This window comes from Paramisgurnus dabryanus, chromosome 17 (assembly GCF_030506205.2).
Source record: "Paramisgurnus dabryanus chromosome 17, PD_genome_1.1, whole genome shotgun sequence".
Taxonomy (NCBI): Eukaryota; Metazoa; Chordata; class Actinopteri; order Cypriniformes; family Cobitidae; genus Paramisgurnus; species Paramisgurnus dabryanus.
The window spans coordinates 20,817,776-20,845,572 of NC_133353.1; the positions used below are offsets into that span (position 1 = coordinate 20,817,776).

A 27,797-nucleotide genomic window follows, 5' to 3' on the forward strand; every position below is an offset into this window, starting at 1 on the left:
ATTCAAATGGAACCGTGGAAGGCAGCACACCCAGGCAGAGCCAGAGCCCAATCTCATTCAAATCACCCTTTGCCTGTTTGACAGAACGCTGCAGACAATTAAGAAACACCTGCCATCCAGACTTCATGACCTGCCTGATCATCGCCCGCCAAAGTCTCCCTGGCCTTTAACGGTCGTGAAGGGGGGAATATGTAACATCTGGCTGGACGTCAACTAGAGGTCCTTTCAGTCTGGGTCGTTAACGGTTTCATGCTGTGACCCTAGATTGAGTTTTGTCACCAGGTCTGCTCGGACACTTTCATCAGAAGATCCTAATCTCCTGATAACACACATTTCCAGACCTATTGACTGTCTCTGGCTGTTATAATTTGCCAATCTAAGCAAATTAACACCTCAAAGCAAACTTCAAACCGTGAGCAGAGACGAAGCAGCCATGACACAAAAATGTGTCTGTCTAAGATCACAGCTAAGACCAAAATAAATTGGTTTAAATTGTATATATTATATATCCTTGTATTATATGTTTGTATCTGTAATGAACCACTTTCTTGTAACACTATAGGGATGCTTTGTTCATTTTAGCATGTCTCATAATTCACATTCATGAGATTACTATTTGATGTGTGTTTCAAACCATACCTTGTTTACACTCTTAATAATCCCCTTTTCCTTTCCTGATCAATGATGTGCATCATCATACCATAACTGATATCAAACTTGTTAAATATTAATCAAAATTATTATTTAACAAAATCTTTAGCATAGTCCATCTATGCAAATGGGTCTGGTAAAACAAAGACAAAGTTTTCCTACTCTATCAACACCCTTTTGGATTGGTCATCTGAACTTCAAGGGGTTGGTCTAAACTCAGGTTAAGAGGCCTGCACCCCAATTCATCGATGCTCATTCAGCACACAGTTGGCCTACAGTTCTCGACGACACGCCGTTCACGGCGTGGAGCTGAGCTCCCAGCTCAGCTTCCTGCTGTGGGACCACTATCCTTCTATTTTCGGGCACCCTGACACTTGGACAAACTTAAACAAATTGGACAAATTAATCGCCACAGATTAACCAGACCAACGGATTAACCCAAAAAGGAACAACTCCTACGGACACCTCCAAGGACTCCGTCACGTGACCACAAACTCAGGAACTCTCTTCCTCGCATACGCGCCCATACAGCTGGACGTACACACGTGCCTCACAAAAGCCAAACGCAAGTATCGCTTGTTCATTCGCTGTAAAAAGTTATTGCCCCTTTTAATTAAGGTGATTCTTAGAGTTCTGATGATTTGTGCAGAAGTTAAGTCTATAGTGATATTGCCCTTCTTTTACTCTCTCTCTCTCTCTCTTTTAATTTTCCATTCTTTCTCTTTCATATATGTTTCTTGTTTGTTGTTTGTATGTATAGTTAGTCTTGTGTGTTTTTGTAGTGTAACGTAGTTTAATAAACCGGTTTTGCATTTCACAATTGAATTGTTTCTGTGTTCAATGCTCATGAAATAAATGTCACTTAATCTGCCGTTAAGATCTTAAAGCTACATGCTTAAAAATACTTTATAGCAGTAAGAATGTTATTTTCTAAAGGCCACGGAATTAACTTCTTAAATGAACAATTATGAGTATTTGCTGGACAAATACATTAATTAATTGTTATTATTATTCTGCTAAATCAGTTTAAAATCTTAATAATTTGTATAATTAATTAGTTAATTGTACATATTATTCCATTTGAGCTAAATATGGGAATTTCCCCAAATTCCCTTAAATTCCCGTAGTGTTTCGGTTGGAGGTTTATGGTGTTTTAAATAACGCCGTTCTCCTCCTCCCGCTGAATCGCTACACCGTTTTGGACTATTGCTGGTGGGTTAAAATCTGTCTCAGGTCGTTTTAACCTTTGTGAAAAGTAATGAAAAGTCTGGCCAATATTTCAAGTACTCAAAGAAGCACAGGTGCACATATAGTCTTTAATCATTCCAAATTACCATTAAAAGAGAATCAATAGTAAACAGAGTACAAATTTCTTAAGTAACTATATTCAGCATGAGACCAGTCCAGGTGGCAGATTACTGTCCATGAGGTCTATTAAAACTGAGAAAACTATTCCCTTTAATGCAGCTCTGAAAGTATGCCTATACCTTTGCTTTATTAAAGTTCTACAGAGTATGCCAACCACTTTTACTACAGTATAAATGTCATGTGACTGATCACGCTTGAGCCTTAGGAATGTCCAGAATAAACCATTTTTTAATATCTGTCTATGGAATTTTAGCTTTTTGGCCACAATTAGAGTTGATACAGATTTTGCAAGTCTAAACCCTTCATATAATTCTTCTGAGATATACACAGCTCTAAACAGCAAAAAAAGTAAATTAGGATTGCTTGCTTAACACTTAAGTCAGAAGATCTTTTTTCTGTTTAACCTGGAGGATAATCTTGGTCAGAATAAATTGTCAAAGCTATGTAACAAAATTTCAAACCCCTCCCTAGACATTATTCTGCACATTAAAAAATTCTACTTTCTCTTTAATAATTCACCAAGCTTGTAGGACATGGTCATTTTTTCATGTTTGTATTCATCAACCACCATCCTCCGCATACCACAGTCCTCCCGCCTTTGGCCAAAAGACACATTCCATTCATCACAATGCCACCCATGTCTGGATGTGCTTTTGTCTTTGAGACCTCATGAGCCCTTCATCATTTGATCAATGAGGCTCAACCTTAACTCTGCACCGACTCACCCTTCATCACCCATCATGGCCTGGTGCTCCAATCTTAGGCCTGCTCAACCTGAACATTCTCTCTTTAAATAAATATATAAATAAACAAACAAAAGCTCAATAAGAAGCATAACTGGGTGAAGTAAAAGACATGTTTCAAAGGACATGATCTAGTGCCCTTCCCATGGGTTTTGTTTTGTGGTGGTGCAGTGATCCAGAAATAAATTCAATTAGCAGCATCAGGGGACTTCCACAAGTGGCATTTACTTTTTTTTAGATTCTTCTACATATCGGACAGAGAGACAAGATGACAACTGGGAGTATGAGCTATATGAGCATATGACAGTTCTATAGAAACACTTAAACTTTTACACACTGAAAAAAAATATTCATGCAATTTACTCAATCCTTTACATGGTTGCAATCAATTTATTTAAGCTACATTTAAACAAAAGTTTTTTATTTTATTTTACTTTACTAATCTTTTTTGTTTAAATGTAGCATAAATAAATTGATTGCAACCACTTACCTTAAAACATTGAGTAAATTGAATGAATATTTTTTTCAGTGCACTATATCACACTAGGTTGTACTATATATTTCATTGGCTATATATCTAATCAGACATTTTTTGCTGTGGTGCTATTTTGTGACACAAATCCATCCGTCACTAGAAGCTGCATAGGAAATGTCAACATGGACCATTTGCTTGACATTGTTTGACATCTCCACATTCTCAAAACTCTATATAAAATGGTGAATTAGGGTTGTAAATTATTTTGCTGCAGGGAACATAAAACGACCAACTTTACTGACCACATAAAATATTGTAATATACTTCAGTATTTACTATAGACTCCAAAAGATGCCTCATGAGTTGAACGTATTTTAATTGCGTGGCAAATTTTTACGTAAATTTATTGCATTAATTAAACCAGTGTGATTTTCTAAAAATGATGACTATTACATTGACCTAGTATAATTTTTACTAAAATTACACTCCACATCAGATGAATGTAAATTACTTGTAGCAAATTTCTACGTACAATAATTACATTAGTGTAGTTGTATCTTATCATGTTTGTTGGATGCAATTAAACTTTTTTCTGTTGGAATTATCAACAATGACATAAGTGTTTCTGTGCCTTAGTAGATTAAACAAAAATAAAACAATTAAACTGTATTTTAACATTTTGAATTCTTTTTTTTAATATGAGTTAAAATAACTCAAAATTTTGAATAATTTGAGTAATTCTAAATGAATAAATAACTGAGTAAATTCAACTTCATTTTGTCATGTATAATACACGTAGATTTGTAAGAAATTGACTTAATATTTGTGTTGAAACTAGAATCAAAAGTTTAAATTGGCACTATCTTTACTAATCAACTGCAGATTTTAACATACATAATCTCCCTATAATAAGAGTGTGTTTACACTTGGCATTAACATGCGTTTTCATTGATCGGATCACAAGTGGACGATGCCAGGTGTAAATGGTGTTCAAAACGTTTTGAGCTCGTCCACTTTCGACCACTTTCAACCACATTCAGAGGTAGTCGAAACCCCTTTCGATCAGATTGCTTTTGTAGTGTAAACACACATTTGATGGAATGGATTCGAACAGCCACACGCGACTGCCTTCTCCGTGTTTCACACGGTGAACAGCGCTATTTTTAGCCTTTCATTTATAAATCTAAAGCGGCTGATTTCCGATCGATGAAAACACATCTTATTACCTAGTGTAAACAGTCCCTTAGAGCAGAGGGGTGACGGGGCAGGTGCAGGTCCCGGAGTGCACCAAAAAACAGTGCTGAAAACTACATGCTATGTGCTAAAATACTAATACATTTATATATTAGTACAGACAGTCCAAACCCAAGAGATTCCGGATCCTGTTCCGACAGGCTAAAATTAAGCCCTGGTGTCCGTTCTTGAAGCATATAAGCTCCCTGTGTGAAGCCCGCCGCTTGTGTTTTACCAGGGGCGTTTTTAGGATTTCATTCTTAGTGGCTTAGCTCTCAGTGCTGATTCACAAAATGCCTTCTAGGAAAATATACAAACATACAAATATATCAAATGCTTTCAAACAAACAAACAAAACAGGGAAAACAACTTTTCATCATATCTTTTTTTCTCTGTTTATAAACTCTTAAATATGGGTATTTTTCTAAAAAAATTTAACATTTTGAGCAAAAGGCTGAAATATTTGCATTTTTTGTGAAGGACTTTTGTTAGAGATCAGATTCAGAACGATTATCAAAACATACACAGAGAAAATTAACAAATAATTGTTTGCTTCAGTTTATAAATATATATATTAGTCTAAATTAATGTATACTATATGCATAGTCAAAGTTTACAGTAGGAATAACTTGCTACCAACAGACATGTTTTACTTTCCAGTTAAATCTTAATATACTGTAGCATACATAGCCCAAAACTGTAAAACATTGCTGAAGTTATGCAGCTGTTTTCCAATAACTTAAGGTAGATTTAAATTTATGTTATTTACTGGCAACAGTTTGTTCAAAGTTATATGAACATTAAACATTAACAAGTCTTTGTCTGTACAGAATAAAACTATAAAAAACAGCCTCATGCAAAGCATTCTGGAAACAAGAAATCCTCATAAACCTTTTTCTGTTTTTCCTTTAGATTTTGGTTCCCAGAATGCTAAATGAGGGTGTTATTTTAGTTTTATTCTGTAAAGATAAAGAATTGTTTATGTTTAAAATTTATTTAAAGCAGTGTGGAATTATGGGATTTGTTGTCTTTAACTCAATGGCCAATGGCCATCAACAGACAGGAACAAGAAATTCTGTTAACGGATGAGGTAAAGTCATCAAATTTTATAAATGTTGTGTTTGATTACTTCGTTTTATTTCATCATGTAAGGTTTCATGTAATGTTCAAAACGAAATTGTTAGTCATAGATGTTAGAGTATTAGTCCAACTTGATTGTGTTAACACAGCACAGAATTGTTCAGATCAACACAGAATGTGTTCAGAATTTATTGACAGTACAATTCTTATTGTGAGGTTATGATGTAAAATTATGATAGCTACACTGTAGCTGCTACGGTAACAAACTCTATCCAATACTGAATTTAGTAAATGTCTGAAAATTAAGATTTTGACATGACACCATTGAATGTTGCGTTATGTTATATTGCAGTACAATACCTCTTGATGTGCACTATATCATCTGCGGGAAGACGCACTGATTGCAGTCTACACACTAATCTTTTTGAAAGGTTACGAATCAAAACAACTCCCCTGTTGTGTAAACACAAGCAAGATCGGCATCTCTGTCTAGTTAAAGGTTGTCGCGAAGCTCTCTCCATCCAGATAATGCAACACCGATATTGATCCTCATTCTTTATCTCTTCTTGTCCCAAACTAATCTTGGGTCGTTTGGTTGGCTCGTAGGCTTACGGGAGCTGTCTTTGCTTACACAACCAGCGGCAGACAGTAAAGAGTAATCGTAGTCCATAAACAAGCAAGTAGCCCAACAGATGCTATATTAACTTCCGCATGTGTCCACGACACTGCTGTTATGTGTTTTTTACATCAGTAAAGGCGGTAAGAAAGAGTAACGTGGATATTGACATTGAGCATATGCGCTCTTACTCGCTCGCTTGCTCTAGATTCCGGAGATTTTAACTAATTTGCAGGCATCAGGGAGCCGCTATGAATATGCGAGAGACTCTCGGAACTTCTGTGAGACTTGGGATGTCTCCTTAATCAATAGCTTAAGACTATTCCTAAGAGCATTTATGATGAGAATCTAAACTGAGGTCCTGACTCTCTGTGGTCATTAAAAATCCCAGGATGTCCGAAAAAGAGTAGGGGTGTGCCCCAGCATTCTGGCCAAACTTGCCCATTGGCCTACAGTACTAATCATCCCCATATATACTAATTGGCTATATCACACTGTCTCCTCTCCACTAATAAGCTTGTGTGTGGTGGGTGTTCTGGCACAATATGGCTGGTGTCACATCATCCAGGTTGATGCTGCACATTGGTGGTGGTTGAGAAGATTCCCCCTTTCATATTGTAAATCACTTTGAGTGCTACAGAAAAACACTATATAAATGTAACAAATTATTATAATTTTTTTTTGTGTGTGTACTTCTACTTTTTTAAGTAGTTTTTAAAATCTGTAATTTCACTTTTTACTCAAGTATGTTTTGTTTAAAGTACTGTACTTTGTTACAACTTAAATCATATCCGTTATTGAGTAATACAATAAATAAAATAATGCATAAGGGTGCGCCATGGATACTGATTGATCGATGGGCGGGGAACGTGTTAAACTCACAAAAAGAACCATGGAAAAATAGGTGCCAGCTGATGCAGACCCTCAATTAAATTCCTTTGAAAGAAACCCATGGTCATATTTAAGTCACCACTTTCCACCGATGCAAAGTGAGTGTTTAATTTATATGGAAGGTAGGCTTCATGCTCCTGAGTACGGAATTGCCAGCAATAAATCAATTACAACCTAACTATAATGATTGCATTTACTAGCTGCTGATCTCATATTTTTTTGCCTCAAATGTGTGTAATGCACCCGTAAAGATCATTAAACAATTCCATAAATGTTTCTTAGTTATAAAAAGCTTTTTATTTTATTTAGTTTTTGTTATTGCACTTTAATGAAAAAGGTGTTAGTTTAATTAAAAACAACTAGTATGAGATTTATATTGCCTTGTCCTTTTTTTAACTATACTAGAATCCCCCACCTCACTCCGCTGTAAAAAGTAACTTTTATTCCGAGTAAAATGACTTACTTTTTACTTAAGTAGATTTTTAAACCGGTAACTTTACATGTACTTAAGTAGAATATTTTATATTTTTTTCTACCTCTGCTAAGCATCACATCATTCACAGCCAGTATTACTGTTTACTTAAAAGGCACAAAATATAGACCTCGATTTCCAAAATGTGTCATTTATGACCGTAAATAAAAAAAAAACTTGCTTCAGTTTGTAAAGCATGAGCTAGAAATCTAGAATTATAAACGCTGCATAACTATATTAGCTATTTAAGATGGCTTTTATGAAGACATAAATGCACTCATTCAGGCTAGCAAATTAAAACACAAGCAAAAAGTACTTCATAAACATAAAGAGGAGTTTTTGGACAGGCTGAACTCTACTGTGGAGGTCTTAGATTCAATTGCTCCAGTAAAATCCACAAAACTTAAACCTAGATCTGAGCCCTGGATTGATGACAACATTTGCTTTCCGAGAAAGATCTAGGAGAGCCGAGTGAAAGTGGAAGAAGGATCAGCTCAAAATTTCCTTTGAAATTAAATTTCAGAAGGCGGTCAGAGTATCGAAATCCAGATACTTCACAGCAATTATTTAAAAAAAATCCTTAGACCTGAAACTATTTTTACTATTTTAATGCTTTTTTATTAATAGGATCAGTCATATCAGGTTATGGATATCTTCACCTTCCATTTTTTCTGTTTGTTCTGCTGAGTTTAGCGAGTTTGAACCTATTTCTATTAGGTTAAAGCCATCTGGTTCCTCCATTGATGCTATTCCACCATATTTTTAAACAAGTTTTTTATGCAGTGGGTCCTTAACTTGTGATTATGATAAATCAATGTTTTGAGAGTTGTACCATACCTGATGTGTTAAAATATCTTATAGTTCATCAGGACGTTTGCTTTGTGATAATGTCACAGGTAGGGGTGGACCCAGGTGTAAATAAGGTCACGCCCCTTTCTCCACCTCGAGGAGATTCCCAAAGCCACCCCAATGACCAGACACACGAGGTAAGCATAAAATTAAAATATCCTTTATTAAATTACTTAAAAATATTAAATAGGGAAGGGGAAACGGGGGACTTAAAACAATGGCCACTCTAGGCTCTCCTCCACCACCACTGTATCTTCACACAGTCCATTCTCCTCATGTTCATCCTCGTTTTCCGTTCTTTCTCCACAGGTGGCCGCTAGAACACAAAGACACTGTTGCTGAGACTTCGAGTAATTCTCACCGGCTCTGCTGTTTACAGCTTTCTGTGTAGGTATCACGTTCACAGTTTGCTCTCCAATGATTCACTCTCGTTCTGCTCTCTCTCCACAGGTGGCCGCTAGGGCACAAAGACACTGTTACTGAGACTTCGAGTATTTCTCACCGGCTCTGCTGTTTACAGCTTTCTGGGTAGGTATCACGTTCACAGTTCGCTCTCCAATGATTCACTCTCGTTCTGCTCTCTCTCCACAGGTGGCCGCTAGGGCACAAAGACACTGTTACTGAGACTTCGAGTATTTCTCACCGGCTCTGCTGTTTACAGCTTTCTGGGTAGGTATCACGTTCACAGTTTGCTCTTCAATGATTCACTCTCGTTCTGCTCTCTCTCCACAGGTGGCCGCTAGAACACAAAAACACTGTTACTGAGACTTCGAGTAATTCTCACCGGCTCTGCTGTTTACAGCTTTCTGGGTAGGTATGGTTCTCCTCCGTAGGTCAACAGAGGGGCGAAGGTCCCACACCACCTCACCGGGTCGAGCGCTGCCCTATCTCCAATGCCCATAGGCCGATCGATTTCCAGACGGGGGCGCCCTTTTCGTAGAGACCACGGGGCGGCGGACCCTTTCGCCTCTGACTCTGCGACGAAAGCAGGCACAGGTAAGTTCACACCACGAAATGTTTTCCAATGGTTTACTCACGGTCACGGACAGCTCTTAGTCTGCGTCCCTTCGCACTCCAAACAGCACACTACTTATAGTAACAGTGATTTCTGTAGTCGTTGGCCTCTCCGTCCTCTGCCCAGTGGAAGAAAATGGATGATGCGGGGCTTCGTCTACAAGACACACAGCAACCCACAGCAATACACAGCACCACTCCAAACGTGAAAAAGATTTATTACACAATCTCACTCACCACACTATAAGTGCACCACAACAGGGGAAGCGCCCGGTGTCCTCCACTGCGCTTGGGCTATGATAAGGCGATGGGAAATACGACCACAATAAGTCTCGTTGCGGTGGCTGTTTGAAGTTGGACTTCTCACGGCTCGCCCACCACACTCTTGTAGGGGTAGGGCCGCCCTCCTTCTCCTGGAGGTTTCCAATGGTTACACAAGTTAATTTTTGCCAGTTACTCCACACAAAAAGGGTATACTCACGGCGGGTAGCCTTTGTTTACGTTGTACCAGAAGGTCAATTTTCTTCCTGCTTTACTCCTTCAGTATTGGTTAGCACAAAGTTCCTTCTTACCCATAGGGTTTTCCTGTTTACTCCAGCAGGTCCACAATAAAGACTACGACGAGAGAGAGAGAGAACCACAGACAGCCACCACGTCCAAAAATGAGCACAGCTCCGCTTTCCAGCACACACTAAGCACAGGCTTGACAGCACAATGCTCTCTTCGGGGTGCTCCTTTTCTCCACTCACGTATCGCCTTTCTTTCACCCCAGGCAGCTCCTGTCTTCTTTCCGCGCGCTTCTAGCGCAGCCCGGATCAACAGAGCCTGCGGGCTCTTCAAAAGGTACGTATTTACCTCTCCTGCCCTAAGCAGAGGAGCTCTCCCCGTGTCAATCCCCCTCTCGTGCCCGAACTCCTGAACTGTCATTTAACTGTGCTTTAAATACTCCTTTCTGTGCTTCAGTTATCCAATTGCCTGGCGATCTCTTTTAACTAGGCACAGCTGTGCCCAATCGGCTGATTACAGCCTCCGCGAATCTGCCGGATGTCCGGTGTTCCTGTTCTCCGGTCTGGACGGAAACATCCGGGCGGAACCAAAGTTTCCCGACTTTTGGTTCCGCCCAAAAGATCGTCACCTTGTGACATCCTCCCCCGCCAATCCGTTCTCGTCCCGAGAACGCGTTGTTTGGGGACTGATGGAGTGTTGATGGGAGCTGTTCTTTAAAAGAAATGTGGTAGGCCATTGGGGGACCTTGGTCTCAACCCGAGGTGGACTGCCGACTACGCCAAATCTGTCACAGGTAGGGGTGGACCCAGGTGTAAATAAGGTCACGCCCCTTTCTCCACCTCGAGGAGATTCCCAAAGCCACCCCAATGACCAGACACACGAGGTAAGCATAAAATTAAAATATCCTTTATTAAATTACTTAAAAATATTAAATAGGGAAGGGGAAACGGGGGACTTAAAACAATGGCCACTCTAGGCTCTCCTCCACCACCACTGTATCTTCACACAGTCCATTCTCCTCATGTTCATCCTCGTTTTCCGTTCTTTCTCCACAGGTGGCCGCTAGAACACAAAGACACTGTTGCTGAGACTTCGAGTAATTCTCACCGGCTCTGCTGTTTACAGCTTTCTGGGTAGGTATCACGTTCACAGTTTGCTCTCCAATGATTCACTCTCGTTCTGCTCTCTCTCCACAGGTGGCCGCTAGGGCACAAAGACACTGTTACTGAGACTTCGAGTATTTCTCACCGGCTCTGCTGTTTACAGCTTTCTGGGTAGGTATCACGTTCACAGTTCGCTCTCCAATGATTCACTCTCGTTCTGCTCTCTCTCCACAGGTGGCCGCTAGGGCACAAAGACACTGTTACTGAGACTTCGAGTATTTCTCACCGGCTCTGCTGTTTACAGCTTTCTGGGTAGGTATCACGTTCACAGTTTGCTCTTCAATGATTCACTCTCGTTCTGCTCTCTCTCCACAGGTGGCCGCTAGAACACAAAAACACTGTTACTGAGACTTCGAGTAATTCTCACCGGCTCTGCTGTTTACAGCTTTCTGGGTAGGTATGGTTCTCCTCCGTAGGTCAACAGAGGGGCGAAGGTCCCACACCACCTCACCGGGTCGAGCGCTGCCCTATCTCCAATGCCCATAGGCCGATCGATTTCCAGACGGGGGCGCCCTTTTCGTAGAGACCACGGGGCGGCGGACCCTTTCGCCTCTGACTCTGCGACGAAAGCAGGCACAGGTAAGTTCACACCACGAAATGTTTTCCAATGGTTTACTCACGGTCACGGACAGCTCTTAGTCTGCGTCCCTTCGCACTCCAAACAGCACACTACTTATAGTAACAGTGATTTCTGTAGTCGTTGGCCTCTCCATCCTCTGCCCAGTGGAAGAAAATGGATGATGCGGGGCTTCGTCTACAAGACACACAGCAACCCACAGCAATACACAGCACCACTCCAAACGTGAAAAAGATTTATTACACAATCTCACTCACCACACTATAAGTGCACCACAACAGGGGAAGCGCCCGGTGTCCTCCACTGCGCTTGGGCTATGATAAGGCGATGGGAAATACGACCACAATAAGTCTCGTTGCGGTGGCTGTTTGAAGTTGGACTTCTCACGGCTCGCCCACCACACTCTTGTAGGGGTAGGGCCGCCCTCCTTCTCCTGGAGGTTTCCAATGGTTACACAAGTTAATTTTTGCCAGTTACTCCACACAAAAAGGGTATACTCACGGCGGGTAGCCTTTGTTTACGTTGTACCAGAAGGTCAATTTTCTTCCTGCTTTACTCCTTCAGTATTGGTTAGCACAAAGTTCCTTCTTACCCATAGGGTTTTCCTGTTTACTCCAGCAGGTCCACAATAAAGACTACGACGAGAGAGAGAGAGAACCACAGACAGCCACCACGTCCAAAAATGAGCACAGCTCCGCTTTCCAGCACACACTAAGCACAGGCTTGACAGCACAATGCTCTCTTCGGGGTGCTCCTTTTCTCCACTCACGTATCGCCTTTCTTTCACCCCAGGCAGCTCCTGTCTTCTTTCCGCGCGCTTCTAGCGCAGCCCGGATCAACAGAGCCTGCGGGCTCTTCAAAAGGTACGTATTTACCTCTCCTGCCCTAAGCAGAGGAGCTCTCCCCGTGTCAATCCCCCTCTCGTGCCCGAACTCCTGAACTGTCATTTAACTGTGCTTTAAATACTCCTTTCTGTGCTTCAGTTATCCAATTGCCTGGCGATCTCTTTTAACTAGGCACAGCTGTGCCCAATCGGCTGATTACAGCCTCCGCGAATCTGCCGGATGTCCGGTGTTCCTGTTCTCCGGTCTGGACGGAAACATCCGGGCGGAACCAAAGTTTCCCGACTTTTGGTTCCGCCCAAAAGATCGTCACCTTGTGACAATAATGTACAGGGAGACTCCAGATATAAAAACAGAGACAGGTAAATTACTGTTTTATCATTGAAATCTAATAAAGTCATATTAATTTAATATGTTTGGGCATACCAAAATGGCGCCGCGGTGGCTTCACAATTGTGACCTCAAGCACAATCCAGTAATTTATTTAGAGCATTTAGCTTATAAGCTAGTGCACTTGGAAAGAATTAACTGAAAGAGGGCAATTTTGGTCTAAGTGTTATCTAATAATAACTGATACATTTATATAGATTACCTGTTTGGATGGTGCTGTTCTTTGAAAAGGCAGATCAATTTTTAGAGTCAGTTTATGCCATTCAAATTATATTTTGGCACCCTATAGCACACTTAGCCAAATTTATTTTACAATCACTGTACCGTATATCAATTTCATATAAATTTTTGTTGTTTAACATTTGTATTAGCAGAAAACACTACTATATATAAATAAATATGCACTAAATATAAATATGCACTATGTACGGACATCACATTTAATAGCCTCTCTAATTACACAATAATGGATGAATCTGCAATAAGAAAACAAAATTTACCATTAAACGGTTGTTTGTGGTTTGTTATGTGCTGCTAATGTTATCCTAAGCCTTTCCTAGCCTGATCCATTTTCTAGTAATTTCCCCTAAATATACTAATTTAATGAGAAATAATCCACAACAAACGCATTGATGCACAAAGTGATTTGATTTGAAGTAGTGCTAAGATACAATCTTTTTTTTAAACGGTATAAGTATAAAAACCTTCATCAAGTTCATCACATTCAGTCTTTTCTGCTGCAGCTCTATGGAGATGACAGTAACTTGAGAGGCTCCATGATCCGCCATTGTGGTAAAAAAAACTGTTCCATTGGAGTGAACGGAGATGAGGCGACTCTGTTTCTCTATGGCTCTGGGTGCAGCAATTTGGTTGCCAAGCAGCACAAACACTGCAGCACATGTGGGATTTACATCAAAACGTGAAACAAATCTTTTCAAAATGTGCAAAAAATTTTACCAATACCACAAATGATGGTGGTATTGGTAACCTATTAACCAACAGTAGCCATTAATAAAGCAAGGTAAGCTTTACATAAAAAAGGGGGGATTCTTCTCAACCACCACCAATATGCAGTATCCACCTGGATGATGCGACAGCAGCCATATTGCGCCAGAACACCCACCACACAACAGTTTTATTGGTGGAGAAAAGACCCAATAAGTATATATGGGGATGATTAGTAGGTGAATAGGCAAATTTGACCAGGATGCCAGCGAATACCCTTACTCGCCTTAAAGGACATCCTGGGATTTTTAATGATCAAAAGAGAGTCAGGACCTTGGTTTAACATCTCATCTTAAGGACAGTGCTTTTTGACTGTATAGTGTCCCCATCACTATACTGGGGTGTTAGGAACCAGAGAGACCACAGGGTGAGCACCCCCTTGACCATTGGCAACCGTATGGGGGATGTCCAGCAATGAGACAAAGTTGAAAAACCTTTAACTTTATGCAAATGATAAGCATATTCTAGAAGCAACTACCAATTGAAGTTGAGCATGGAGTTCATGTCATCCATCTTTTATCTGTAAATCTTGTAAACATTCATTTAAATCAAACTATAAATGGATTCTGCCACCATATGGTATTTCTAAATTACCTGAATTAAATGAGTGCCAAGGGCGTTCGGTTAATATCATTATCTAATTTTTGACAGAGATGGCGTTTAGTGGCTTTTGCATCTGAGCTCTTCATATATTAAAGTATGGTATCCCAACCATTTTTTTTTATCTTTTTTTGTGCTGTTAAGGCACAAGAGTGACGGTAAGTTATAAGTGACCGTCCTAAAATAAGTATCAGTGTATTTTCTGATGTTTCTCCTATGTTTTTTTTATGAATTAGATGCAAGAGATAACTGTTGAAGTACATTAGAAGTGCAGAGCTATAAAATTAACATACATTTACAGTTTTTTTTTTTTTTGGTGGAGAGTTAGCTGAGATGCAAAAGATGACTAAAGTCAAAATTAGATTTGTCTGTCTATGGGAAGCCACAATGTTAATCACACAAGGGTGTCCTTCAGCACGACATGACTGTTACAGTAATTGAGAAAAATTGAAAAATAGGGGAAATTAAATAAAAATTAGAATGATCTCTAAAAGGACAAGCTTTAAATTCTGAATGGTTCATGCAAACCCCATGACCCACTTATTTCCCAGAATCCTAGCAGCACAGCATAGACATTGCTGTTTACATAGGCTGTCTCCTTTTGTACTTTTAAAGATTGGATGTGGATGCATACATTTTCAGATTGTACTTTCAAATTGATTAGTCATCCAGTATTGTGGTCATCTAAAAAAAATGAATGGAGCTGAATCAAACCCTGATGCTGCTACACAGAACAATTGATTTCTTTCAATAGCCTGACTGAAGCTTTTCAGGATTCTGTGCTTTTGTGGTATATTTTTAAGAGACCTGAACTTGCACATTTGTTTATAAATGTACAATCCTTCCAGTTAGACCCATCACTGCAGTTATAGATGACTTGAGTCAGGGCATTAAGAGCTGGTGCTTATCAATTCATTTCCCATGATCAATGCATTTCTACACTTGATCCCATATAAACATTCTAAGCTGCAAAACCCAATTAAACAGAAATTATTAATTGCCAAACTATATCTCATTGGTAATAACATGTTATATGATGTTTAATTCATACTGTAGGGCTCTATCATACACATGGCGCAATGCAGCGCAAAGTGCGACGCAAGCGTTTTTTGATAGTTTTGCTTAGTTTTTCAGTTTACAAATTCTCCATCTAAATAGGGAATCTGCATGGCACGAGCACAGCTGGCTTTTAAAGGCGATGGGCGATGAGACTCTCATTGGTTTATTGCACGTTACTCCCAAAACCCACCCATTACTCATTACGAGAATATGAACAACCCTTTTAGACTGTGCGCTAGGCGCACAAACCATTTTAAATTAGCAAAAGTGGATTTGGACACGCACTTTTAGACCAAATAGTATTTTTTCAAAAGGTCATAGCATCAGCAGAAGCAATCTAACCACAAACACTAAGATTTTCAAAAGTAAAGTGGGACGAAAGTAACTAATCCATTTTCTCCGAGCCCTGATAACATTTACATCCCAGACTATGACAGCAACTTTAGCACACAAACCCTTGACAGACCTAACAAATATCGTGTTATTTACTCACCGTTTTTCGCAAGATCGAGAAATGAGTTTTCAACCATGAAAAGTAAATTCCTAAAGCGGTCATTTTTTTCTTATAATTCGTTGTGTTTCTTGTTTCATGTGTTACAATTCTGATCAATCTACAGGTTATTTAGTGACCTAACTGAAGTTTGACTTCTCAGAGTTTTAAAAATAAAATTAATCATGTTTAAATGTGAGAAGACCCTGTTGGGAAAAGTAACACAAAGTACTCATACTATTGTATAAATTTTATATTATTCTAATTTCATTTAATTTGATTTTCATAGTGTTCAAACTGTTGAAAAATATATTATTCTCAACAATTTAAGTTTGTACTGTTTTTTGCTTTTGTTTGCTTTTGATTTACTAATGTTTAATGTAAAATTATACTGAAGTTGTTTTAAATTTTTACAAAATTTCACCTTGTACTGAAAGACCACACTTGTGAGTTATTGACCACACAAAAATATATCTCTGTCTATAACATTATCTTTTATAATTAAGTTTCTCTTAAAACCCCTGCTCTCCCCTACTCTGGGGAATGTCAAATGAAACCGGCCACTCATTGAAACATGAATTGATCTAAGAAAGGAGTCTTGAAAAATAATTGATAATATAGAAAAAGGTCTCATTTTGAATTAAAAAAGCAACTTGTATTATTTTTAAAGACGTTGCCTGGTCTTTTTGACTTTCCTTCTTATCATAGGATGTGCACTGAACCAACCTGACAAAAATACTTTAAGAAACACAATTTAAATACATGTTACAGGTATATGTCTATAAAAAGCTTGATGTACCAATATCTGTCTGGACTTTTTAATGATTTTGCTGGTCAATATTTAATATTTGACTCCTATATTTAAATTATAAGAATATAAGCTTAGATGAACACATTTTTCAATAGATATACTGTATAGCATACCTGCCTTAATGCAAATTTTCAGAGGGTTAATTACATTCCTTAATCGCTGGCTGGCTACTTGAAAAAGTACACATTAATTATTCAGTGCTTTATAGCTTTTTAAGTTATCTAAACTTCAATGTAAGCAGCCATATCATTGAGGGCTAAGAATAATTGTTTAAACTATTAGTAAGCTTATGGATTCCCTGGTGAATTTAACCCAACACAGCTATTACTAAAGTCAAAAACATTTTCTTCTTAAAATAAATATCATCAGAAGTATATCTAAGAAAAGGAATGAAAAAAATATATTTTAAACAATCTAAATGTATTTTTATTGACTGAATTTTGTCCGGGTAATGGCTGGGAATGGTATTTATGGCCTTTAAATTTCCTCTGCTGACAACCCAGTCTCACCCCATGGCGTCAATATTTGACGACACTTGACCATGCGTCAATATGTTGACGCGGAGGGTATACCTTTCGCGTCACTTTTTGACGAACTGGGGACTTCAATACTATCAGGTACGCGAAATTCTCTTTCCTATTTTCTTACCATTTTCTACCATTTTCGCGTCGGTTTAGGGTTAGATTTACATAATGACATCTCTACCCAAACCTATCCCTAACCCCAATGTCAGTTGACAACTGTTTAATTTCGCGTACCTAATAGTATTGAAGTCCCCAGTTCGTCAAAAAGTGACGCGAAAGGTATACCCTCCGCGTCAACATATTGACGCATGGTCAAGTGTCGTCAAATATTGACGCCATGGGTGTGAGACTGTGTTGCTGCTGATTATTCTTGTCAGTGGAGGAATCATGGCCAGGAAAATCTATAGTAAGCTACTCAAGTTGTGTGTCTGATTGATGTGTGACAGGACCGTTATTGCTTTCTTCGATAGTAATAGTGCTTGAAGACTCATTGACAATGGCAACAAATTCATAGCCTGACCTTGAACCTTTGAACTCCTCCCATGGGTCCAGTATTTTATTACAGTATAGACACACTAAATCCATTTACAGCAGTGTTTTCCAAAGCAGAGACCCCAGCATCTATTTCAGGGGCACTGTAAATTTTTTGAAAAATCAAAGATATTGTGGTAACACGTTACAGTAAGGATTAATTTGTTAACATACTGTAGAGAAGATGCTCCTGATGCATCTGATTAGCTTTTGGGGTACAATATTACTGCAGCAGCTGTTTGTTGATATTCAGATTTACTCCAATCTTTAATGTATCCATATGGATTTCACAATCAAAGCTGTGACATCAAGATCACCCATTTATTATATTTGAATGTTTTTAATGCAATATATTTCCTAACCTTTTGGGGGGTCTGTGTGACCCTTTATTCTGAAGCTCTTTCATAATTGACGGAAGCACAATATTATAACTTTAAATCTTCATTATGTAATCATAAACTGATGCATAGGTGTCTACTTACAAGAATATTACATTTGGGGATAATTTGAGGCTAATATGAGGAGCCAAATTTGATTACTTCAAACTTTTCTGGTTCCCTGATCCTCATAAAGACAGTGTGTCAAAAATAGTGACTTCATAACTACATTCTACATAACTACATTCAGGGGCCAAACAAAAGTTCACAACACAGAGGAATTACCCCACAAAATAATGTTCTGTTGGCTCTGCAAATGCTGTTGTGCCCCCCAGGACCCTGTAGTCTAATTAGTGTTAGCAAAAGATGATCCTAAAATAAAGCAATGAGATTGACCCAGATAGAATTGCCAAACCGGATGCTCCACAACTTGGCAAGCCTTGTTTATGATCTCCAATAAACACTTAAATGTCCCAAATGGCTTTTCCACAAGCACACGTTTATCTTCATTGACTCTGATGTTGAGTAAGTCATTTGAGTCATGGACACACCATTGATCAGAAAAGCTAATGAGGCGATCTATTCTTTAAATGATTGCCTTGAGAAGTGAGGTGGTTCAGATTTTGTGCAAAGAAGCTAAGCATGGTCATCAATTCATTTTTAGAACATCTGTCCTAATGTTCCACTTCAGTAACCTACCCAACAGGCATTGAGAGTGGTGCACATCAAAAGATCTACCTCATCATTCAGACAGTGAATAGATTTGACAACATAATGACTATGCAGTGGAGATAATCTGTGCCTATAGTGATGAAGCTGGCAGGTATAAAGATGGTGATGATAACAGTTAATAGTTTATAATCGTTGATAATAGTTTACTGAATTTGTACATAGACGAGTATGAGGATGGCAGTGATGATGATGATGGTGAGGTTGGTAATAATGAACATGTTGAAAGTGGTGCCCATGAAAATTAAGATGAAATGATGATTGTGGGGGTTTGGACATCTATGTTGTATGACCACTCTGTAAACACCCTAAAAAGAGAACAACATAATATTAGCATGAATTTTAGAGAACCCATTACATTAGCAAACTATGTGAATACATTCCCTTACTACAGGCTTTAGCAACCCCCAACAAAGTGTTACTGTAGCTCAATGCGATAACTCCAGAAGAATAGATTATGCAGGAATATAACTTGCTATTGCTTTCACTGTAGATTTTAAATATTTGGAATATGCTGTAAGAGTTTTGAGGTTTAACACTGGTTGACTGGTAAATAATTAAACACTCCTGGGAAAGGTTTACATTAATCCAGGACTAGGCCTTAGTTATACTGGGATTATCCTATAAAATGTGTGCATCTTGAGACAAAACATTGGCACTGATATAGGTTAAGATTAGTTAAAATAAGTGTGACGTAATGCTTTATTATTGGCTGTAAAGTGCTAGGGTCAAGGGTTGCTAGGCAACCATCCGGGTCACGCTGTATGTGATAGACATGATACGAGGTGAACTGCTATCTTCCGGAGTTCTTAATAAAGCTTATATTTGAGTTCGTAAGAGTGCCATCCTTTTTGTATCATGACAATAAGGAAGTTCCAGCATGCATTTTAGTTTGGCACTAAGATAAGCCCTGTCCGGAAAATCGCCCCTATACACTGGACATATGAGAGAACATTGTAAATCGGGCAAAAACTATATCTTTAATGAGCAGCATCTAAAACGATTAATAAATGTATGTGGATTTGTTTTATATTGCATTTTATGAGTGAGTGCATTTGGCTATAGCAAAGTAATTTCTTATCTAAATGCAAATTAGCAACACTGGGAATTCATGTCTTGTAAATATTTAAGTTTTCGCAACATTTCAATTAGAGCAATGTTTTGTTTTATTTCCTTCCCATTAGAGTTATTTAAAAGGCCTGGCAAAAAATCTGTCTAAATTATGCATAAATTAGAGAAAAATATCTCAAAAGTTAAATGTAAGCTATTTTAATGCATCGTAATGTAGCTTCCCATTACAACTGTGTAATTTTAAAGAAAACAAAATGGAAACCAGAGCCTAAAATAGTCTTACTGTGTCACAAATTCCTTATCATCATAAGCTATGGCTTAAATGTATTTACTTGCTTTTATTCAGCACTGAGAAAAATGAAGTTCTACAACAACAAAGGTTTTATATCTTTAGTGTGTTATTTTTAAAGTACTATCTGTCTATATCTAATATACTTCATGTTTTCTACTTAAAGTTGAAGTGGGCTTTTTTTTTTTAAATAGCAACTATAATAGCTTCTTGAACACTTTTGTCTGTCATTGCACACTGCACAAAACTGCAAAAAAATAAACATTGGCTGGGTTAAGCTGATTGTGTCATACTTGGTTATTTTCTTCAGTGTTGGGAGACAATTTTTACTGATGGTTAAAACAGTGACACACCAGCTTGACATGGGAATTTTCCCTATGAAAGGATTGGTTTTTAGCAAGGGCAGTGTAATGTAAACACGTTGTATACAAATAAATCTGCCTGCCATCACTTCAATCTGTCATGAGTTGTTTAATATTTGCATCAAACTTTGTATTCAGTAACGTTTTATGTTTTATTTTTTATAAATTGGGATTATTACAACCAGCCAATGGGGACTCCAGCACCAAAGGCTCCAGACTGCAACTAAATACTGCAATTTTTAAGACAGCGCAAGTTAAGTCTATCAGTTATTTATTTAAATACAGTTTTTAGGGGTGGGGTATGTAATGTGTAATGTGTGTAATTAAAGTTTAGCTTGCTCTCCAAAAAAATTAGTCAGGGGCTACGGTGCTCCTAGTAAAGAAAGTCTGAAGACCAAACTAGACCTAGAATATTTTTCATCTTTTATATTATTTTGTTGGAAGAGATGCAGATACCAACTGAACAGTTTAATACAATAATACAATACACACAGATATATTATAAAATATGATGCATATAAAGGAGGTGGAGGACACTTCCAATGTAATAATCGTAGGGCACTACATTGTGTTAATCCGGGCCTGGTTGCAGTAGTGCAGAATTCCCAAGTTCAGATATGATGTTTTTTACTGATCTTATGCTTATCTTAATTTTTTTTTACTAATGAAACAAATCTAGTTGTGACATTTTTAAGGATTTAATTCATTTACAGTTTGCAATTGTAATAAAAAATATATTGCTAACATTTTTTGTCATTAAAGGTCACGTTCTTCCTGATCATAATTTTTAAACCCTAGTTAGTGTGTAATGTTGCTATAAGAGTATAAATAATACCTGTAAAATGATAAAGCTCAAATTTCACTGCCAGGCGATACATTTTCTTTAACAGAATTCGACTTTCAAAGCCTACAGCGAACGGCCGGTTTGAACTACAGCCCTCTACCTCCTGCTTTAATGACATCAGTAGAACAGCTTTTTGACTTACCTCCACCCACAGGAATACCCAAGTCGCCAGCTAAGCTGCTATCGAATTACAACACACTAAACAAACTACACTATCAGAACTCGATACGTATTTCTGAAGGTGGGACTTCATAGAACAAGGAGGACATCAGTACGTTTTGAGGACAGTGAAAACAGCTGTACGGAAATAAGTAAATGATGTGAAAAAATTATGTGTTTTTTACACGTGAAACATGAACAAATGTTATATTGCACACTGTAAACACAATCAAAGCTTCAAAAACACAGAAAGAACTGGACCTTTAAAAGTACCTCAATAATCATCCAAATTTGAAAACAAAGTTTTTTTTATTGGGTAACATTTTACAACAAGGCTGTATTATTTAACATCAATAAATGCATCAACTAACATTAACAAAAATTACTACATACTGAAAAAATATAGCTGGCTGGCAACTGATTGTTCATCATTTGTTTATGTTAGTTAACTATTTCCCCTTCATTGACGAGTTATCTTTTTAATTAAGAGAAAACGCTTCCCTGCTAAGGACGAGATTTTCCAGAAATCCATATTTCCATTATTATTCACCAGGTGGCGCTCTTACACAACTTATAAAACCTGGAAGTGTCCCCTTAGGGCAAACAGTTCAAACTCTTTGTATGTTTTGATCATTGTTCTGAATCTGATCTTTAACAAAAGTCCTTCACAAAATGCAATTATGTCAGCTTTTTGCTTAAAATTTTGTATTTTTAAGAAACATGCATATTTGAGAGGTGATAAAAACAGAACAAATAAAGCTAGGATGAAACCTGTTTTTTTTCCGTTTGTTATATTGTATGTTTATATATTTAAAGAAGAAAATTTTTTTTGCAAGGCATTAAACTTTTGTGAAAAACATAAAATAATGCTGGCGCTGGCTGGCAACTTTTTAGAAAACGCTGACAGGGAAAGAGTTAATGTCAATAATTGTCATTCATGTTAGTTCATGGTGCATTAACATGAACTGAAATTAACCCAACATTATTAAGTGTGTGTAAAATTGCTAAGGAAAATTATTTTATCAATAACATACTAAGGCCAAAAAAATTAATTATTGTTTAATTTGTATGACTAGTTATCTATAATTAACACTGTATATCTTAATATGCAGTCACAACACCCACTGCTTTAGCTTTCAAGCACACAAAGATATTATCAAACACATGACAGCAGATCAAACAAGTAATTCTTCAGCCCTTGTATCTCAGAGATAGAAGTACTCTGTTTGGCATTCAGAATACTTTAGCACAAGCACGATCCATCAATAAAATACCCTCAATGTATGAAAGTAGATGTGATTTAGCTCTACGCCTCTGTGCTCCCACCATAATCGGGGAGTTAATGCAATACAGGCCAGCTTTTAAAAAGTGAAACGACACTCCATAAATCTGAGTTGGAGCTTTGACCTCTCTCTCTCTCTCTGTCTGTTGCTTTCTGCTTGTATACACCAGTGGCTAATAAATCATGGCTATCAAATTTCAGTAACCTCTTTGCTCACTGTCATTTTCATCAAAATATGTTTCAAAAAAGCGCTTCATAAAATCATGGAAGCCAGTGCCAACATTTCAAAAGCCTGGTGGGCGGTGTCCTATTTTGTTTTCAGGTCTAACAGTAAAGGTGAAGTGTTCTTTTTGATGCTATTCTTTATGTCCGTTCCTATGCATTCCCATTCACTCTCTGTGCTGAAATGTATATGTCCCTTGCACATTAACAAAATGTATGGATTTAGCCCTTACTCCATTGAGACTTCAGGCATATCTGCATAGATGACTGTACTCAAAAGTTGGCAGTTCTGCTTTGAGATGTCATCTCTGCCCATATGAAATATCTGGGGCTATTTAGAGCCATTTAACCCCCTAAACAAAGAACATTGTTTTTGGGGTGGTTTGGGATTTGGTGACAAAGCAGGCATCTGTCTCCTGCTGGAACAGAGTCAAGTCTGACAACAGTGTCCAGGAACATTAGTTTGTGTTCACGTTGTGAAGTATTTTTAGAAATATTAGGTCTGATGGCAGCAGCGTCAAACGTGATTCCTTTTGGCCTATTGCACATGAGACCTCCTCAATAGTTGCTCAAAGGGTTCTCCCCAAGGGGACAACTGTTATGTATGTTCAGGGTTACACGCAATCTTCATTCCCTGTCTACATGGAAGAAACTGTGGTCACTCAGCCAGGGTCTGACCTTTGGGGCACAATGTCAGACACACACGTCCCCCACAGGTTGGGAAACAGTAGTGAAAGGCCACTCAGTAAGATGCCTGCAAGGAGAGGGCAGCATTTCTGCTAGTACATAAATTGTCTGAAGATGTTGGCTCCTCAGAGGACTTCATGTTTGGATCAGAATAAACAATATGTCAGTGGTCTCTTACAACATTCACCAAGGAGTTCTTAGGTTATGCCCTCTGAACAGACTGCTGCTCCAGATTTTCCTCTGGGCCACAAGAAAACACCTTTGTCACCCATGGCGATGGGTATTCCAAGAGCCCAGAATGTGAGACCAGACATTCTTTCAAGGCAGGGGCTGAGACCCGGGGAATGGAGATTCCACCCTAAGGTTTCTGGTCCAAAAATGGTCTACCAGACCTATTTGTTTCTCAGGTGACAACCCAATTTCACTTTATGGTTCTCCCTGACACGACCATCAGCGCTGAACAATATGATACAGATGTGGCCAAGGTGATGCCTTCTTCCCTAATCATTCTCACCCTAGCGGTTCTAGAGAACTATTAGCCATGTTTTTGGCAACTTGAGTTTGGTATTCAGACCCAGCATGTCAACCATTGGAGATAGGAGAAACCTACTCAGGCAGGCTGGGGGTGCCATATTTCTGGAAATGGGAAATTGTGGGTTTGGTCCCAGTAGGGGATCGGTTTGTGATTCAGGGTCTCTCAACTGAGACTGTTGAGACATACTTAACTCTACAGCTCCCTTCACCAGGTAACTGTATACATTAAAGTATTCACTTGTGTAGTGAAAGACATATTGACCTAATTAACTGCCAAGGTGCCTTAAGTTCTGGAAATTCTTTAAAACAGGTGTGGCACCCTTTACTTTAAGAAGTATTTACTGAAGCATTAGCTTCTTTTCACTAACCTGTTACTGAGGGGTCTTTATGTAGTCATCCCTTAGTTGTTCGTTTCCTGTGTGGTACATTGAGATTAAGCCCTCCTTCTCAGTGAGAGTTCCAATATGTGACCTTACTATATTTTTAGAAGGGATGGACATGGCACCATTTGAACCTTTTGACTTTTGTACAAACAAACTTCTGTTGCTCAGTTATCATTTTAACCATCACTTCTCTGAGGATTGTAGGTGACCTTAAGCATTATCTGATTTTCTTTTATGCCTGTAGTTCGCTCCAGGCAGAATTAAACAACTCTATACCTAAAACCAGTATATACCTAGGTTCCTAGACATGTGGCCAGTACCTTAATTCTCAGGCATTCATCCTCCTCACGAGTCGGCATATCAACAAGATTATTCTCATTATTAGAAGAGTATGTGAGAAAGTCTTCTTTGTGGAGAATATCTGGTCAACTTTTGGTTTGTTTTGGAGCCTTTAACAAGGGTTAACACGCCTTCAAGCAAACCATCAGTAAATAATTGTGGAAGCTATTTTGTTAGCTTATGAGGACCGCAGATTGCTTTTCCCTTTGCTTATTAGGGCTACTAGGAGTATGTAATCTTTTATACCCTTCTATCTCAGGCCTCCATGAAATATGTGAATACGTTTATGATGAACTTCCGTTTGGACCGCTCTTCCTTACCTGGGAATGGTAATGTCCTGATCTGTGCAGAACAGGACAGACAACTTATTGTGGCATTGTGGACATTTAATGACGCAGCATAGCGTTCCGATGAAAGGGAACATTTAAGTTACGAATGTAACCTCTGCGTCTCATTGCCACAACTTGTGCCTGTTGTGCTTGCTTCACTTTTTCAGAAGCTGACATGAGCTGTTTGCGCTTTCCTTTTATGCTTTTTAATATCCATTACACTCGTGACATCATCTCTTGTTTCCTATAAGATGGACTAGTTTTACTGTTCTACTGTTTATTCAGATATGCAAATGCTGACAGCGTACTTTGCAATGTGTCGTTCCCTATCTTAGGGAACAGAGGTTACAGTCGTAACTGAGACGGTTTTTTTTATATTGGACCCTGAGTCTGTAATAAAACTTTGATTGTCCAATCTTTACCCAGCCATGGGTTAAAATCAAACCAGAATTTCTATGTGGTACAATTGCCTTTGCTTTTGTACTGTAAGGCCTTTGCTGTTGTACTGTAAGTGAATTTCTGTAAGGAATATTCGCTTTCCACTGTTTTATACATGGAGTGTATGAACTTTACTTAGAGATTATTTAATGTGTTATTTTTTGTTTTGTTTTTTGAGAACATGGCTTAGTCAAGATGTATTTTAGTTGGTCTTAAGTTGCAACCAACCCGAAATAGTCCTTTAATGAGTTGTTGATGTGGCATCAGAGTTCAGTGCAGGCACTCTTGCCATTAGGTGTTTAGTGGGTATATGCACATTGTTTTGTACTCTCTAGACCAACACTAATTGGCTGGTCTAGTCACCAAATGCATCAAATCTGAGGTGTCTGAGAAAACCACATTTGTTTACAGAATTACTTTTAAAGGTCAAAAAAGTATTTTGAATTCACACCTTTGGCTAGTTTCACCTTCTGTTTAAAAAGCTATGCAAACCCCTTAACAACATGGGTATAAAATGACCCAAAACTGTGATTTGTTGTCTCAGCCACTATGACAACTATAAAAAATACACATGTACAACATCTTACAAAGTTATGTTAAAACATGTTAAAAAAAATGTAACTAAAATACTCAAGTAGTGTCCACCTCTGAATAAAATAAATTGTTTCTTGCTTACTAAAGTACATGTTTACTAAATATAAAACAAATGATGCAGAAATAAAATGTATATGCACTAAGTGAATTCTTGAATTTTTTACAGTGTGTGTTATTTTGTGCATGGCTGGTCATTTTTGTTCTTTAGCTTTTAAAATCAACATATTTCATTATGTCTTATGATTTCAAAAATCCTTGAATGTTCAAAATATCTTGTTTTAAATGACCAAAAATTATACTTTTTTTCTTCTAGGTTTTGTGCTATTACATCCAGTTGACACGCATGGATGGAACATTACCTATACATGCAAACATCATAAAACAAAATATATTTTTTTTTGCAGTTACTTAGATCAACACAGTTGTCTAAATTTAAATTGTGCATATTTGTCACTTTGTCAAAAAAAGTTATGACCTATAACCGTGACCGAATAAAAGAAAATCACACAGGTATGGCAACATAAATTGCTATCTCAGTGTAAACATGCCATGCAGATGACAACTACACATTTATGCTCTTTGCACACAGGCCTGGAGCACTGGGAACACCAACTCCTGACTTTTCTCTCTTTTGGCACACTGTCTTGGCAGGGATATCAAACTCCACCAGGTTTGCCAACCTCCCATATTTGCCGAGATGTCCCTTGGGTTAAGTAACAAGGAACGAAAGTATCAAAGTGATTTTCTTAAAGGGGACATTTCACAAGACTTTTTTAACTCTTTCACCGCCAGCGTTTTTTAAAAAAGTTGCCAGCCAGCGTTTTTCATGATTTTCACAAAAGTTTAATGCCTTCCAGAAAATGTTCTTCTTTAAATATATAAACATACAATATACCAAATGAAAGAACAGACCCTCTGCTTTCAAACAAACAAACAAAAAAATGTTTCATTCTACCTTCAGTGGTTCTTTTGTAATCAGCTTTTGAATATGGGTAGGTTTCTGCAAAAACACCACATTTTGAGCAAAAAGCAGAGATAATTCCATTTTTGTGACAGACTTTTCATAGAGATCCCATTCAGAGCGATCTTTAAAACAGAAACGGACATGCAGCCGCTTGCCATAGGGCAATACTTCCGGGTTTAAAAAATTGCCACCTGGTGGATAATAGCGGTATTGCGGAAAGACGGAAAGACGTTTTCTCTTAATTGACGAGATATCTCGTCAATGGCGGTGAAAGAGTTAAGATGTCAAATAAATCTTTGGTGT

The 27,797-nt window shown here is 38.2% G+C and overlaps 1 protein-coding gene and 1 long non-coding RNA gene across 2 annotated transcripts in view; both read right to left on the reverse strand.

Moving 5' to 3' along the window:
• alk (ALK receptor tyrosine kinase) overlaps nt 1-27,797 on the reverse strand; it is a 921,668-nt gene that overhangs the window by 686,926 nt on the left and 206,945 nt on the right. The window lies entirely within an intron of this gene.
• On the reverse strand, nt 8,801-12,783 carry LOC135778227 (uncharacterized). The gene is made up of 3 exons (XR_010544461.2): nt 11,430-12,783; nt 9,163-11,102; nt 8,801-8,835 (listed from the first exon to the last, which is right to left on the reverse strand). It is a non-coding gene; the product is annotated as an uncharacterized lncRNA (long non-coding RNA).